Here is a 14,820-nt window from a genome sequence, read left to right as displayed (position 1 = left end):
ATTACATTTCAGTTAGCAGACCCTTGCATAGTTTACCCCCAGCACATCCTTCACCAAACCAGCATACAAGATTGCTTCAACCTCCCATGCTGGCACTCACCCACCCACAATGCAACAGGAATTACAGAGCACAGCCTGCATGGTTCTACGCTGGGGGTCTATGGTCCTACTTGGGTGTCTGCTGGGGTTTTTTGTTTGTTTGGTTGTTTGTTTGTTTGTTTGTTTGTTTTTTGCTAGTCTCATGTTTTCTGAATCTCAGCTCCTGAATGAACTAAATGGTGATGGAGAGACCTCCCCTAATTAGTCTCACCATGAAATGATTAAATGAAAACTAGAAAACACATCAGAATTTCTTTTTTGTATTGACACTTTCAGATCATATATCTTATTTGTGCAGTCTTAACCAATAGAACAAACATCCGTGGCTTCTCTTCTGGTAGATTTCCTCCCAAGAGTAGGCAGAAGAAATAATTTTCAAATATCCACAGCCTTGCCCAAAATGTCCATGAGCTGGGTGTGAGCCCAGCCCTGGAGCAAAGGCAGACAAGGACTGCTAGACTCTTGGAGCACTCATTTCATGCTTCTAGAAGACAAAATGGGAGACATAATTTTTATTCTTTTGGTGTTTAATGTTGGGATTAGCATGCTGGAAGCAGGAATACTAAATTTTGTTGTCCTCTGAGTAAATCATTATAGAGAATATAAAAACAACATCTATCTATGAGGAATTCAGAAGTTTACATTCTCTTTATCCCTACAAAACTGTGAAGTCTCGATCCTTACTAAGTCTTGTGTCTTTAAAAACCTTGGGGTTGCATTTCACTGCAAATGTATTTCCAAAGACTCAGCTTCCTACCAGTGTAATTGAAATTTTTCAGGTTTTAACTTTACAACTTAAGGATCTTAAGGATTTAAAAATCCTATAGAATTCATCAATCTCTCCAGATAACTTCCTCCCTCCCCCCGAGACACACACACACACACACACACACACACACACACACACACACACACACACACACACAGAGTTGTCTTTAGAAATACTTGTAGATTGATGGAAACCAATCCATGCATCCTTAGAGGAACCCAAGATAAGAACTCCCAGAATTTACATCTGCTTATGCAGGTTAAAATATTGAACTTCATGCTTTGCCAGTGGACAATTGCGAACTGAAATTTATCTCTACACTATTCATCAAGTCATTCAGCATCTACCCAGAGGGGGTTATTGTTCTCTAACCATGCAAAGGCACCAAATGGCCACTGTGGTGTGCTATGGCAAACTCTTACCAGTTGTCAAGCTGTGTCCATCATGTTTATCTCCTTCTAACCTATGTTCAGTAATGCTTGGTATGGTAGCCCCAAACCAGCCATAGTGGACTATGAATACTACAGAAATTCACAGAAGGACTACCCCACCTGGAGAGCCAACGGCTGAAAATTTGCCACGCACCACTGCATCTGAGCTAGCACAGATGCTGCTGAATTATAAATGAAAAGTAGTCTATGATTCCTAAACGCCCCAGATTCCTTTCACCTGTCATGTTGGCTTTTAGGTCAAGGACACATGATCCCTACATTGTTCTGAGCACAGAGGTAACAGCTAAAAGATGCTAGACGAGGTTTCTAGAGGGACTTCTAGGAATCTAGTTTCTATTCCATCCTGGTGGGTCTAGAGATGGGACTCAGAGCTATGAACTATGTCTTACAGCATCAACAACATCAATAACAGTAACTATCACAAGAACCATTAAGAAAACAAAACGGGTGATGGTTGCCTATAATTCTAAAGATGGGGAACAGAAAGAGGACATACAGGGGAGAATTAACCTAGAGAGTCATCTGTCTTTAAGATGGAAAGGGAGGAAATCCCTGTCCATGGCAGATACAAATTGCTGTGGGCTGATGTCAGGTGGCTTCCACAGGACTTTTTATTTTTTCTAAAGAACTGCTCTTTATGACTGAACTCTGTCTGGCGCTAAGCCATTCTCTTAGCAAGGGGGAAAAAGTCAAGTCAAACGATTGATCCCACTTTTGAATTACAGAGGGCTATTGATTTTTCATTAAGGTTCTTGTGCTGCTCTCCGGAGAAAGCAGAGAAAGGGGAAAGTAATTCATTGATCAGAGCGAAGGGCCACGCTCATTGATTGGCTTTCTGCCACGTCCCATTATTCCTGGTTCGCAGTGTATATTGAAGTCCGTTCATTCTCATCATAGCCTCCTGTCACCAGAAATGTCTCCCTGTAACTATTAGTTTAATCATCCCTTTCTCACAATGGTAATGAGTGATAATCTCCACTGTGTCCCTGGATTTGTGGATGTTCTTCATTGAGTTTTACTGTTACCCATCACAAGGCTGTGGTGAAGAATTTATCAACACTTCAGAGTCTAAAAGACACAAATTATTTGACAATTCCTTTAAAATATATTTGAACTAAAAACAGCTATCATTCTTTCAGTATGATTGTGGGGGGGGGGGTGTGGGTGTGGGTGTGGGTGTGGGTGCATGCCTGTGCATAGGAGTCGGTGGGTAGGCAGGTGTGAGTGTGTAAAAACTTTCCCAGAAGATCCACGGGTTTTGACCTGTCTCTGATGATGACTTTAAGTGCACCCAAGTGAGGTGGCATGTTTCCATACCAAGCCACTGGAAAACAACACAGAGACCCACAGAGCAGAATCAATTAAGTATGCCACCACTATTCTAATTTCATTTGAATGAACAGTCACACTTTTCCGTAAGTCTTGACCTTGCTGGAATCTTTGCTTTATTTATGCATTAGTAGAGTGAGGTCCTAAAGGTCCAAGTAGCTCCAGAACACTCAACAGTGGGGAACAGCAGAGAGCAAGTCTTGTGTTGCACAGCTTCCTGGGAACTGTTTGTCCCACAGTCTCATGCTAAGAAGCTCACCTACCATCTCATTTCCTGTGATATTGACAACATAGTACATAAAATTCGAGAGTGATGCTGACCATTCCATGGAATCCTGTAAATGCTGTCAATGATTTTTCTTTCCCTCCACTTCCTGGTAAGGATATATTTCCCATTAAGTCCTACCTCAAACCTACACAGACCAAGCCCATCCCCACTCTATAGTAGAAGCACTTATCAACCACCTTCAGGTCCCCAGTCCCCCCAGATCCTCTGTTAAGGGACTCACAAACACTGCCCATGCTGAAAGGATTTTCTGAGCCTTCTGTGAGAGGTGAGAGGAATTCTTCCATTTTATAGATGATTTGGACAAGGCCACATGGGAACAACTCACAAAACATGGCTTCAGATTTCATCTTGCTCACTTAGGAGGGATCTTTCCACTACATTACAGCTCCCTCTGGTGCTAGACCCAGCAGCGGGAACTATTAAATGAACTATAGAAAAACTATGCTAAAGATGTGCACCAGTAAATTGAGCTTGCAGATACAATAGAGAAAAATCAGAATAGCAGTAAATTTATAAAAAATCATCTATAGATCACCACAAAATGAATATAAATATGCATGACTAGAAATAGTCAACTTTGCTGAAAAAAACATGGACTATCTAACAAAATAAGAAGGTACAAAATACTTTGAATGTATAAAGTGTTTCTAGTATGATATTCTGGAAAGGGGATGATAAAACTATTCTGTAATTCCAGATGAACAGACAACAGAAGTATTAAACAGAAAAACTACTTCAAAATAATGGACAGTTATTTGTCAAATATCAAAATAACTTCAGACTTCAGTATCTAAAACAAGTTGAGAACCTGTGGATCTGATCAATAGCCTCACTAATGGAAGTAATCAGATGACCACCAAGCGCAATGTAACAGAGTAAAGAAAACATTGAGAAATTGTAAGAAAATATTATATATTTGGAAAAATAATCTAATTATGTGGTAGATATGTCAGAGAGAGTTAACACAATACATGTCAGATGAATTGAAGAGGCAAATGTCTGAGCTTCATATTGCTATAAAATAGGGATAATATATAGGTCTATTCTTAGATTATAGAAGAATCCTATCAGTACAAAAGGCATGATATTTGGGGCATAAAACAGTTTCATGATTAAAATATAACATACATTTTCAAATCACCACAAACTATAAATACTAGAGATGCAAGCCACATGCAAAAAATGTTCACTTTTAAATACTATCACTTAAAAATAACATCTTACACCTTACATCTTATATGGTGGGCACATCTGAACTCAATGCCTAGATGACCTAGAGTTAAAGGCCAGCCTGGGCCACAATAAGATCCCTATTCAAGGGGAATGATCACTGTAGCACTTTATCTATTGAATTGATAAAATTACTTTAGATTATAATCAGTTTCTAGTGAGACGATTACTACCATATTAGTGATAAGAGAAAAACATTGGTTAACTCTCAAAAATAAATGCGTTAAAGCCTTTAATACACCTGGAAACCCCACAGCAGGGATGACACAGCTAGAAGCTCTACTCATGGCAATGAACACAGATGTTTAAGAATTTGCATGGGGAGATTATTTATATTAGTCAAAGGAAATAATCTAAACAAAAATAGGGAAACATCTCATGACCTATAACCATATAGTAGAGTCCCTAACGGGAAATTGAATAAAGTGAGGAAATTTATAAAAGATAAAAACTGAAATGGCATGGAGTTGAGGCAACAGGGCTCAAGGGGAGAACAATTGAAGACTCGAGATAGTGAGAGATCTGGGCACTAAAACTGTGTGGGAACATGTGTGAGGCAACGACTTTTCAGAAGACACCAACGCAGTCATCCTGGGGAGTGGGGAAGGTCACTGCAGATGAGGTACTACACAAGAAAAGGTCAAAAGTTGACCTGGCTCTCTCAAATATTAAATTATTGTTAGTATTTATTATTAAATATAAGATATTACAAAGCATTCTGCTGTCTCGGCTTCCGTCACCACTACCACCACAGGGAGAGTCCAGGTCTGGGGAAAGTCTCACTGTCTTGTTTCTTTCTAACATCATAGACAATGTGCACACACACCATTAGTACTGGGATGGTGCTCAGTGCCAAACTATAGCTACACGGGGGGGGGGGGGGGGAAGCGGCAGGAAGACATCTGGAGCTCTGGTGGGGGTAATTCTAAACAGTTCAGGAAATGTGGAGAGCGGGGAGAGGATGTCAACGGTCTCCAACACACAGCTTTCAACCATTCCATGAGAGGTATTAGAGAAGACGTTTCAGTGGATCTGCCACCAAGGGTTCAGGAAGTGAGGGACAGTACGGAAGAGAGAGAATCCCTTATGCTCTCTCCAAAAGGTGAAGAGGCAAAATAGGTATTAACTCTCCCGAATACTTACAGGAAGATTTCCCAGAACTAATAGATCAGATAATCCATGTGCACATAATTAAAACTGGCTCTCGAGTGTGTGACAGTTTGTGTGCAATATCCATGATCATAAAATCCCTCCAAATTTCTCTAAATTACAATAAATTCCAATTTAACCATATTGCATAAATTTTACACTTATGCCTCTGTAATAATATTAATCCTCCTCCCCAAAATAAGATGTTTGTAGGCCACGTACTGGTTTCTTTCCGCACAGTGTGTATTTTGTTTATTTGGGGTTAACAACTTTCAAGAGAACTGGGCTTAGGTATTTCTATTGTGTTCACCTTTCAAAATTTCCCATAGAAAGGGGGATTTGCTCCAGTATTGAGGCAACAATAGCTTAATGGAATGAATTACAGTGTGAAAGTCAGCCACACCTTTTTTGTTTAGTTGTTTTCTTCTTAATGTTGTTTTGAGGCACGGTCTTATATGTATTTTAAGCTGGCCTCCAACTTAAGATCCCTCTGCCTCATCTTTTTCAGCTTGCGGAATAGGTCGTGAGCCACAGTGGCCAGCCAACCACACCTTTCAATCCCCAGCCTGTGTTCATGATACAACACTGAACTTCTCTGAGACCTCATTCCACATATGTATTTCAAGGGGAGAGAAACAGCTAAGGTTGTTACAAAATCTCCAGTTATTAGGGGCTAAAGAGATGGCCTGCAGAGGACCTGAGTTCTGTTCCCAGAATCCACATCAGGTGCTTACATGTGCCTATAACCACAGCGGACATCTTCTTCTGACTTCTGCAGGCACCTACACACATGTGTGCATATAGCACATACACACACACACACACACATACACACTCACACAAATACAGTCACACATACACATTCACACAACACATGCACACATCATTTACACACACATTCACACATACACATTCACATACACACATTCACATACACAGATTTAGACATACATAAATAAAATGTAATCTTTATAAAAAGAACTAGAACTATTATAAAGCACCATTATTAAAATAGTCATTTAACACTTTCTGTGTTTTTTCTGTTATCCCATTTAATCCTGAGAACAATCCTATTCTTCGCCCCATTTTAAATTTTAAAGAACTGAGTTATGGAGTGTTCAGCAGCTGGGCCAAGGCCCTATGTCCATCAGCAGGCTGGGATGCAAACCTGAGCACCGACTCCAGGGTTTGGGTGCTCGCTCACCACACCTCCTCCTTTCAAGTGGCTCAGAGGGGAATGGTGCTGGCCACCAAACCAACAACCTGAGTTCCACCTATGTGGTGGGAGGAGACAACGGACTCCCTCAAGTCAGGTGACATGCACTAGCAACCCGTGGCATACTTTCTCTCCCCACACAAAAATAAAAGTACTAAAAGAGGACCTTCTTACTGGACACCATTGAAAAACTAATAACAATCATCACTGAGTAGTTGTGACTCCCATTTCAAGTGCTGTCTGTCAATCCTCTACACCAGCTCATATTCCTATAAGCAACACCATTACGTATTTATTTTCAACTCAGGACGAGCCGATCATAAATATGTGCGTAATTGTTTAAAAAATAACACCTAAATGGTTAAAAGTCTTGCAAACATAAATCCAGAAACTAACGCACCTTACAGTTCAAGGTAAAAAAAAAAAAATAGCTGGTGTAAATCCTGTCAGCACACCATCAGCATAAAGCATCGGGGTGCTCACTGTATATTACCCGGCAACTTCCGCTCGGCACATAGATCTTGATACAAGCAATACTTTTGACACCAATCACTTCCTGGGATAAAATACAGTTTGTAGAGGAATAATTTCCACACCACATGAGATGGTATCTCCTACAAAAGCAGCATTCATTTTTTGTATAAAAAATAAAATACGCTCACAGTGTTGGGTGATACAACCACCAAACACAAAATAGATGCAGTTCTGTACTTCCCCCGACCGCTATATTTAGTCTAATTTTCCCACCTAAATATTAATTTCTTATCCACATCGGGAAGTGAGTACTGAGAATCTGTCAGCTCTCAACACTTTAATAGCTATGTCTTTCCCTATGATACCTGCCCCACATGGATTCAGCGGCAATTTTGGTCAAAGGTAAAGCATCCTCCTAAAGAGTAGATTAATACTGCTTATTGTCAACGAGCAGTACACATGCATCTCTCCCTCCCATTCTCCTCATCTAAAACCCCTGTGGGGCTGATGGGTGCCTATCGTTTGTGATCCATGTAAAAAGGCTTCAGGGAGCTAGGTGCACTGGAGGCTTCCATGCAGTGGAGTTAGGGAAAGCAGACTCTATCCCAAGAGGTAAGCCAGAGGAAGTGAAAAGAGAACGGCAGTCCTATCTCTAAGGGCAACAAGAAAACACATCTCATATCCAGTCGCAGGTTTGGGAGATGGTGGGTGTCTCACCTGGATAGAGGAGTCCCATCCATAGATCTCTGCATATGAACGAGGGGCTTCCCAGGCAACATCTTGAGAGGGATGTGAGTGATTTAAAAAAATGAGCCCGAGAGCAGACAAGAAATCAAGGAGCCTGAATTTAAACATCCATAGACTCAGGGTGAGAGATAGCCCTGGGAAGGCTACTGTAGGGGGTTGAGGGAGTGGGTGGTTGGGGGCGGGCAGAAAACACACATCGACAAGTTCAAAGGTTCAGAGAGAGGGCAGGAGACTTGTCTCAGTGAAAGGTAGCTGGAAGCAGACCTCTTCAGCTGAGAATATCTGGACTCTCATAGCCCTGAGCCTGAGGTACGGGGCTCCATCCAAGAGAGGTGCTGCACAAAGAACTCTGAAGGCCCATAGAGTGCTGGACATTCACTGTCCCTCCAGCACTGTGAGCCGAGCCGCACTTAGGGGTCTGAAAGGAACCGAGACAGCGTTCTGCCTATACACAGCTCAGTGCCCTGCTTGCCTCCCACAGCGAACGGACTGCCCAGCTAGAACATAAGCCACCCAAAGGCATGGTGCCGGGAGTCTCAGGAGGATGGGAGAACCTGCCCAGTCCCAGACTGCCAAGGCAAGGGGGGCCAGCCAGTGCCCCCAAAGGAAGCGAGCCATTGAAGGATGGCAGCTCTGGAGGATGCCTGTGTGTCAGGCTCTACTTCTGAAGCACCAGAAGTCAACCGACAGCCATCTTTCCCTGGATTTTTCTCTAGGCACTTCCCCTTGGTTTCTTCTCACTATTCATTCAGGATGACTTCTACTTTATCATATTAAAGCCATTTTATTCTTTATTGCCCAAATTAAGTCATCGAATTTATTTACCTTTTCCATCACAGGGTAATCATCCTTTTTTCTCCTGTTGCCCCCTCTCTTTTCTTTTTCTACAGTAACTTAAGTTTTTTTTTAAGCTCTTAATATTTTTATATTTTATTACCCTTGTTACATTTTTTCTGATTTTGTTTTTGGACTTTCTCATAATGAAGAAATCACTTTGAGAGTTCTTAAAATTTTTTTAATTCAAAAATTCTAATCATTTATTCTTTTCCCTTCAAAATATTATTCTCTACTTTTTCTTTAATCCTTTAAATGTGTGCGTGTATGTGCATTATGCATGCATATGAGTGTGTGTGTGTGTGTGTGTGTGTGTGTGTGTGTGTGTGTGACATGTGTATGAGTGCCCGATGAGGGAACTGGATCCCGTGGAGCTGGAGTAACAAGCAAGAGTGAGCAGCCTGACTGGGTGCTGGAAACTGAACTTGAGCTCTCTGCGAGAGCAGGAAGTGCTAGTAACCATTTCCTGCTCCCCATTTTCTTCTATTGGATCTTATTTTTCCTCTAGCCGCCCCTCCCCCAGCTCCTCACTCATTTAGTATGTTCATGTGTACCCTAGGTAAATTTTCATTTCATGGCACACTACATTGGTTTTGCCATTTTCTACCTCATGGTTATTGGTGATGTATTAGTATGTTTTAACCAATTTTCTGTCCATATATTGTATGATTTGGTATCACACTGTTTGTTCTCTTCTCTCTGAGTAGCTCTGGGGAGTGGGTTCTAAAGAGTGGGTGAAATAAGAGGAATAGGTGGACAAAGGAAGGCTAGGAAGGAATCTATCTTGCCCAATGCAGTGAACCCTCAAACCCCTAATACCACAAGGGGCAGGGGGACAATAATCTAAGCAACCAGAAAACAAAACCAGAGGCATAAGAATTAGTAAATACGTCTCAATAACAACCTTAAATGTAAATGGCCTCAACTCACTAATAAAAAGATGCAGGCCAGATGACTGGACTAAAAAACAAGATCCAGTGACTACTTTCTCCAAGAATCACACCTCATCAGCAAAGACAACCACAGTCTGAGAGTAGATGGATGCAGTGACTGGAAGACACACACAGCCGGCACAGACATTCTGAGACCTGACAAAGGAGACTCTGAGCAAGATTTATTGGAGGAGATAAAGAAGGAACGTTCCCACGAATCCAGAAGCTGTGGCAACTGTAGCACTAGCCACACTGAACCTTAGGGCTCTCTTTTTTTTATCAAACAACACTGATGGACACACAAAGCTGCAAAGGCCCAGATAAGGGACTTCAAAGGTGACACTCAAATTATTTATCACTGGTTTCTGGTGCATGGCATAGTGGAAATCTCTTAAAAAAAAAGGAAGAAAGGAAGGAAGGAAAGAAGGAAGGAAGGAAGGAAGGAAGGAAGGAAGGAAGGAAGGAAGGAAGGAAGGAAGGAAGGAAGGAAGGAAGGAAGAGAAAGAAAGAAAGAAAGAAAGAAAGAAAGAAAGAAAGAAAGAAAGAAAGAAAGAAAGAAAGAAAGAAAGAAAGAAAGAAAGAAAGAAAGAAAGAAGACAGCTTTTCAGAGAGAGGGTCTGCAGTACACTACTTGTACAGTAAAGATGTGACTTGGGTTTTGGTTTTGTTTTGTTGTTTTTTCTCACTTCTGGGACGGAGTCTAAATCTTCAAAATGCCCTGAGAAACATAAGTCTTTGCTATTTATGAGTCCCTCACATCCCACCCGAGTTTATACCAATGAATGACATGCAGTGGACCCCCCATACAACTTCAGGAGGTGGGTGGGAATGCTGACCATATCCTTGGAAAACTGGATCTTTGGGCCATGTGAAGTCAGTCCAACCTCTTGACATTTGGGAAAGAGAGATTGGGGGCTATATTAAATCTGAATATAAAAGTAATTAACAAAAAATATTTTACTGTGAAGACAAGGAATGCTCAATTCTGGAATGGTGCTTGTGGCTCTGAACCAAAATAATACCTGATCAAACTTAGTGTCATTTTTAACCTTTCCAAATGGACACTGTAGTAGTCACTTTTCTCCTTGCTGTGGAATGTGTCTGAGAAATGCACTTTAAGAAAGCAAGCATTTATTTTGGCTCATGGTTTACAGATACAGTCCATCCTGGTCGGGGAGGGGGGAGTCAGTCCAGGGGGAGCAGGAGGCGCTGCTCACACTGCATCTGGAGTTAGGAACATCGAGGAAGACTGTTTGCTCTCAGCTCCATTTCTCCTTTTTATTCAGTCCAGTGTCCCAGTCCAGGGAGTGGAACTGCCCACATTTAGATGGGTGTTCTCACCTCAATCACTGTAAATGACCCCTTAGAAACATACCCAGATTTGTTTTTGAAGGGACTCTGGCCAGGTCCAGCATGGCTGGCATGGCTCTGGCAGGCCTTGCCCTTCTCCACCATTCCCTCTGTCTTGCTAAAAACTGTTAGGTTACATTCCTAAAGCTGGCCACCAAGGCCTATTCCCTTATTTGGTCACTTATCCCTCCTGAGGCTGACTACCAAGGTCCAGCAATCAGAGGTATTGATTCCAGCAAGTATTGATTCCAAAGTATTGAAGTCCAGCAATCAGCAGGTCCTCTGAGCTCACCTAATTACCATGCCCAATTACAATTAAACACCCCATCCTAACACAGGGTTCCCCATTTTACTTTTATAGACTGCCATTTGCCTGTGTGGGCCACATCTGTCTGCTCTCTATCCAAAGGCAGTCCTTTGTCCCTCCAGGACAAATATCCCTTGTCCCACCACCTTCTATCTCCTTTTACCACTGCATCCTGGCCCATCCCCTTTTTCTCTTCCTAGGAATTACACCTGCAAAGTCATTGGCTGCTGTTTCTCTTCCAGAGTCAGAAGGCAGCCACTTTAACTTTTCTTCCCTGATTAATAAAGGATCTCTCTGTGAAAAACGAGTGTTTGGGTGTAGTTTGTACCTAATCCCCAGAGTCTGGGAGGGAACCCAGTTTTCATGGGAATTTTAATTCCCATCAAGTTGATAATCATAACTAATAATCACAAGGCCAAAGAGATGGTTTAGCAAGTGAAACATTTTTCACAAAAGCCACACAACCTGAGTTCAGTTCCTGGAAGCCACGGCAGAAGGAACAGAACCAATTCATAAAACCTTTCTACATGCACACAGTGGCATGCATCTGTACCCATACTCACACACATTCATTTTGCACACATACACACACTAATAAATAAATAAATAAATAAATAAATAAATAAATTTAAATAAAAATAATCAGCATAGACACTTAAGAGATAGGGGCATCCGAATATCCCATTCTGTAACCAGAATACCAAACTCAAACTTCAAATCTACAAAACCCAAAACTGACAAATACATAATTGTGATTCCAACTGAATATCATCATTAACAAAAGGAGAGACTTTAAAAACAGGCAAAGATACTCTTCAACACTGAGAAGCAATTTAACCCACTTCTCTAAGGACATTTCTCAAAGGAAAATTCTCAAGGGAATCTAGACACAGGAAGCAGGTCAGATCCGTTCTTAGATAAGCCTGTGTCCTGATTACATCCAGGTGCTGTAACAAAACACTGACCAAAGGCAATTAAGGAAGGAGAGGGCTTCTCGCTTACACTCAGGTCACAGACCACCTGAAACTCATGCAGGCACTTGAAGCAGAAACCATGAAGGGAACTGCTTGTGGGCTTGCCCACCTAGACTCATGCTTAGCTAGCTTTCCTCCACAGCCCAGGGGCACCTGTCCAGGGAATGGTGCTGCCTACAGTGACCTGGACATCCCTCCTTCAATTGACAATCAACACTGTGCTCCACAGACATGACCATAGACCAGCCTGATCTCAGCAATCCTTCAAGTGAGACTCCCTCCTTAGGTGACTCTAATCTGTGTCAAGTTAACAGTTATCGCTAACTAGGATCGTCCGTTATCAAACGCAAGAACTAAACCCAAACGTATTGCATGCCCAGAGTTCAAAGCAATCTGTGCTACATTTAGATCCATACACTTTTTAAAAATGGGGGGGGGGAATGTCAAAGCAGAATTGAGATACTTTGGCGACCCATATAAAATACATACTTTTAACAACAACAAAATGAAGCCACAATTAACAGAGTAATACACAACAGGATATATGGCTAGTCACAGACAGTGACACTAAAGACATAATATCAGTATGGAGGTCTGGAAAGGGCCAAGGATCTGTGCTGAGCAGCTATCAGTCCTGCTAGACATCCCTGCAAATACATATAAACTGATTTCTGAAGAGGTCAAAATTGAGAATATTTCCTGCCTGTGAGGTCTGAGCCCTCCTGAGTGTTCCTACCCTACCACTGTAAGGAGTTTGAGGCAACATTTGTCTTTACAGTGGGTTCCAATGAGATCTGAGAACACCATGTGGTGTTCCTGCCAGACAAAACAAAATACCACATTACCTTAAGCATGCATCAGAAATATTTTAATATTTGTGGTCTTAAATGAAAAACTTTCGTACGTCCTTCTAGCAACCTTGAGGACCACTAAAATGCTAAAACTCCAACCTTTGTTTCATATGTCTAATTTCTTTATTACAGAAATGAGTTGATTTTATTATTCAAATACTCAGGACTGTTATTCTTACAGTATGGAATCAAGATTAATTTAAACAATCAGTGTGTGAAATACATACTGGCAAGAAAAAATGAAAGACATTGAGCAGGCTGGCTTCCATAGATGAATAGCTAACAGCTAGGTAACGAGGGATGGGGGAGATGACTCAGTGTAAGGACGCAAGCGAGGCAGGCATGAGGACTAGAGTTTGAGTTCCCAGCATCCACATAAAATGTTGAGTGTGACTCCAATGCCTAACACCGGGTATCAGGGGCAAAGACAAGGGGATCCCAGGAGCTCAGTGCCAATCAGCCTGCAGACCTGGCAATAAGGCAAAGGACAATATAGGAAGTCATCCACTATCCTCCTCTGAACAACACACACACACACACACACACACACACACACACACACACACACACACATACACACACACACACACACACACACACACACACACACACACACACAAGAAAAAGGAGAAAATGAAATACCACGACTGTGAGCAGAGCATTCACGCAACACTTGGAGTCAGACTGGGTAGTTCACGCTGAAAATCATGGATCGTCTCAGCACGAGGCTTGAAAGGCTCATGCTGGATGTGAACAGTATGATTTGTTAGAAAGTGTGATTGATTTAGTGTCAGAATATCTGTCTCTAAGTAGCAGTGTGAACCAAGATGAGTCACTTAACCTTGGCCTCAGTTTCATTTTTAAAATAAAGGGTTAGATTAGATTATCCTTAGATTTCCTTCAAAATCTAATATAATGTTATTCCATTTTTTCTCTTTTGCCATGTAGCAATTGTAACCAAATCAATGAACAGAAAAGGAACTCAGCAAATTATCAAATTAATAAGGATAAAATGAAATTGAAAATGGAAAAGCTTAAAATGTATTCAATGATTTAAAAGGTTATCTCCACTGTTAACACAAAGTGTCTGGGGATTTTAAAATTAAAAAGAATCACAATAGATAAAAATTTCAAAATGTCTGAGAGTGAAACCATGTATCTATTTAAGCAGGTGTCGAATTTGAAACATACTTTATCCTCTTTTAAATCTCTACACAGGAAGAAGCCACTGATGTGTTCGATTGTAATCTGTTCTTCTATGCACAAGTTATATCTTACATCTATACTGACTTATGCTACCAAAATTATGTAGCAAAATATAGATTAAAGTTACTTTTAAACTATACAGAACCACTTTTGACCAGGGCTATGTGCATTGCCTTGTAAATTGTAAAACAACAATAACAAAAGAAACAGATGCTCAATAAAGCTTGGTTAAATTTAAATTGTTGGAGCGAAAGATGTGGGTGAGAAAACCGTGCGGAACTCAGATGCCAACTCTTCAACGATGAGGCCACTGGGGAAGCCTCTCCCAGACCCAGCATAGTGAACTCTGACTTACCAAAGATGTCCAGCCAGGGTGCTCCCAACCTCGGGACATGTAAAGAAGAGAATCCTGTAAGAAAAAGAACCCCTCGTCAAATGGGAAACACTGAGAGAAAAGACGCTGTGTGAGATGGGTGAGGAGCCGCTGTTGCCTAGCTGATGCACACCTCCTGTGTGTGGCTGTCTACAAGAAGAGACAAAACGCACTGGGCTTCTCACCAGCACGCGATGCGTCAGCCTTGTTCTCAGCAGCATGGTGATATAAATCTGAAG

At 41.5% G+C, this 14,820-nt stretch overlaps 1 long non-coding RNA gene across 1 annotated transcript; it reads right to left on the bottom strand.

The window, feature by feature from the left end:
* Positions 1 to 346: 346 nt before the first annotated feature.
* On the bottom strand, positions 347 to 14,619 carry LOC143267536 (uncharacterized). Its single transcript, XR_013042675.1, has 2 exons — positions 14,564 to 14,619; positions 347 to 583 (listed from the first exon to the last, which is right to left on the bottom strand). It is a non-coding gene; the product is annotated as an uncharacterized LOC143267536 (long non-coding RNA).
* Positions 14,620 to 14,820: the final 201 nt, after the last annotated feature.

This window comes from Peromyscus maniculatus, chromosome 10 (assembly GCF_049852395.1).
Source record: "Peromyscus maniculatus bairdii isolate BWxNUB_F1_BW_parent chromosome 10, HU_Pman_BW_mat_3.1, whole genome shotgun sequence".
Classification (NCBI taxonomy): domain Eukaryota; kingdom Metazoa; phylum Chordata; class Mammalia; order Rodentia; family Cricetidae; genus Peromyscus; species Peromyscus maniculatus.
The sequence above is the reverse complement of the archived record's forward strand: the minus strand, read 5'-3'. Positions and strand labels throughout refer to the sequence as shown.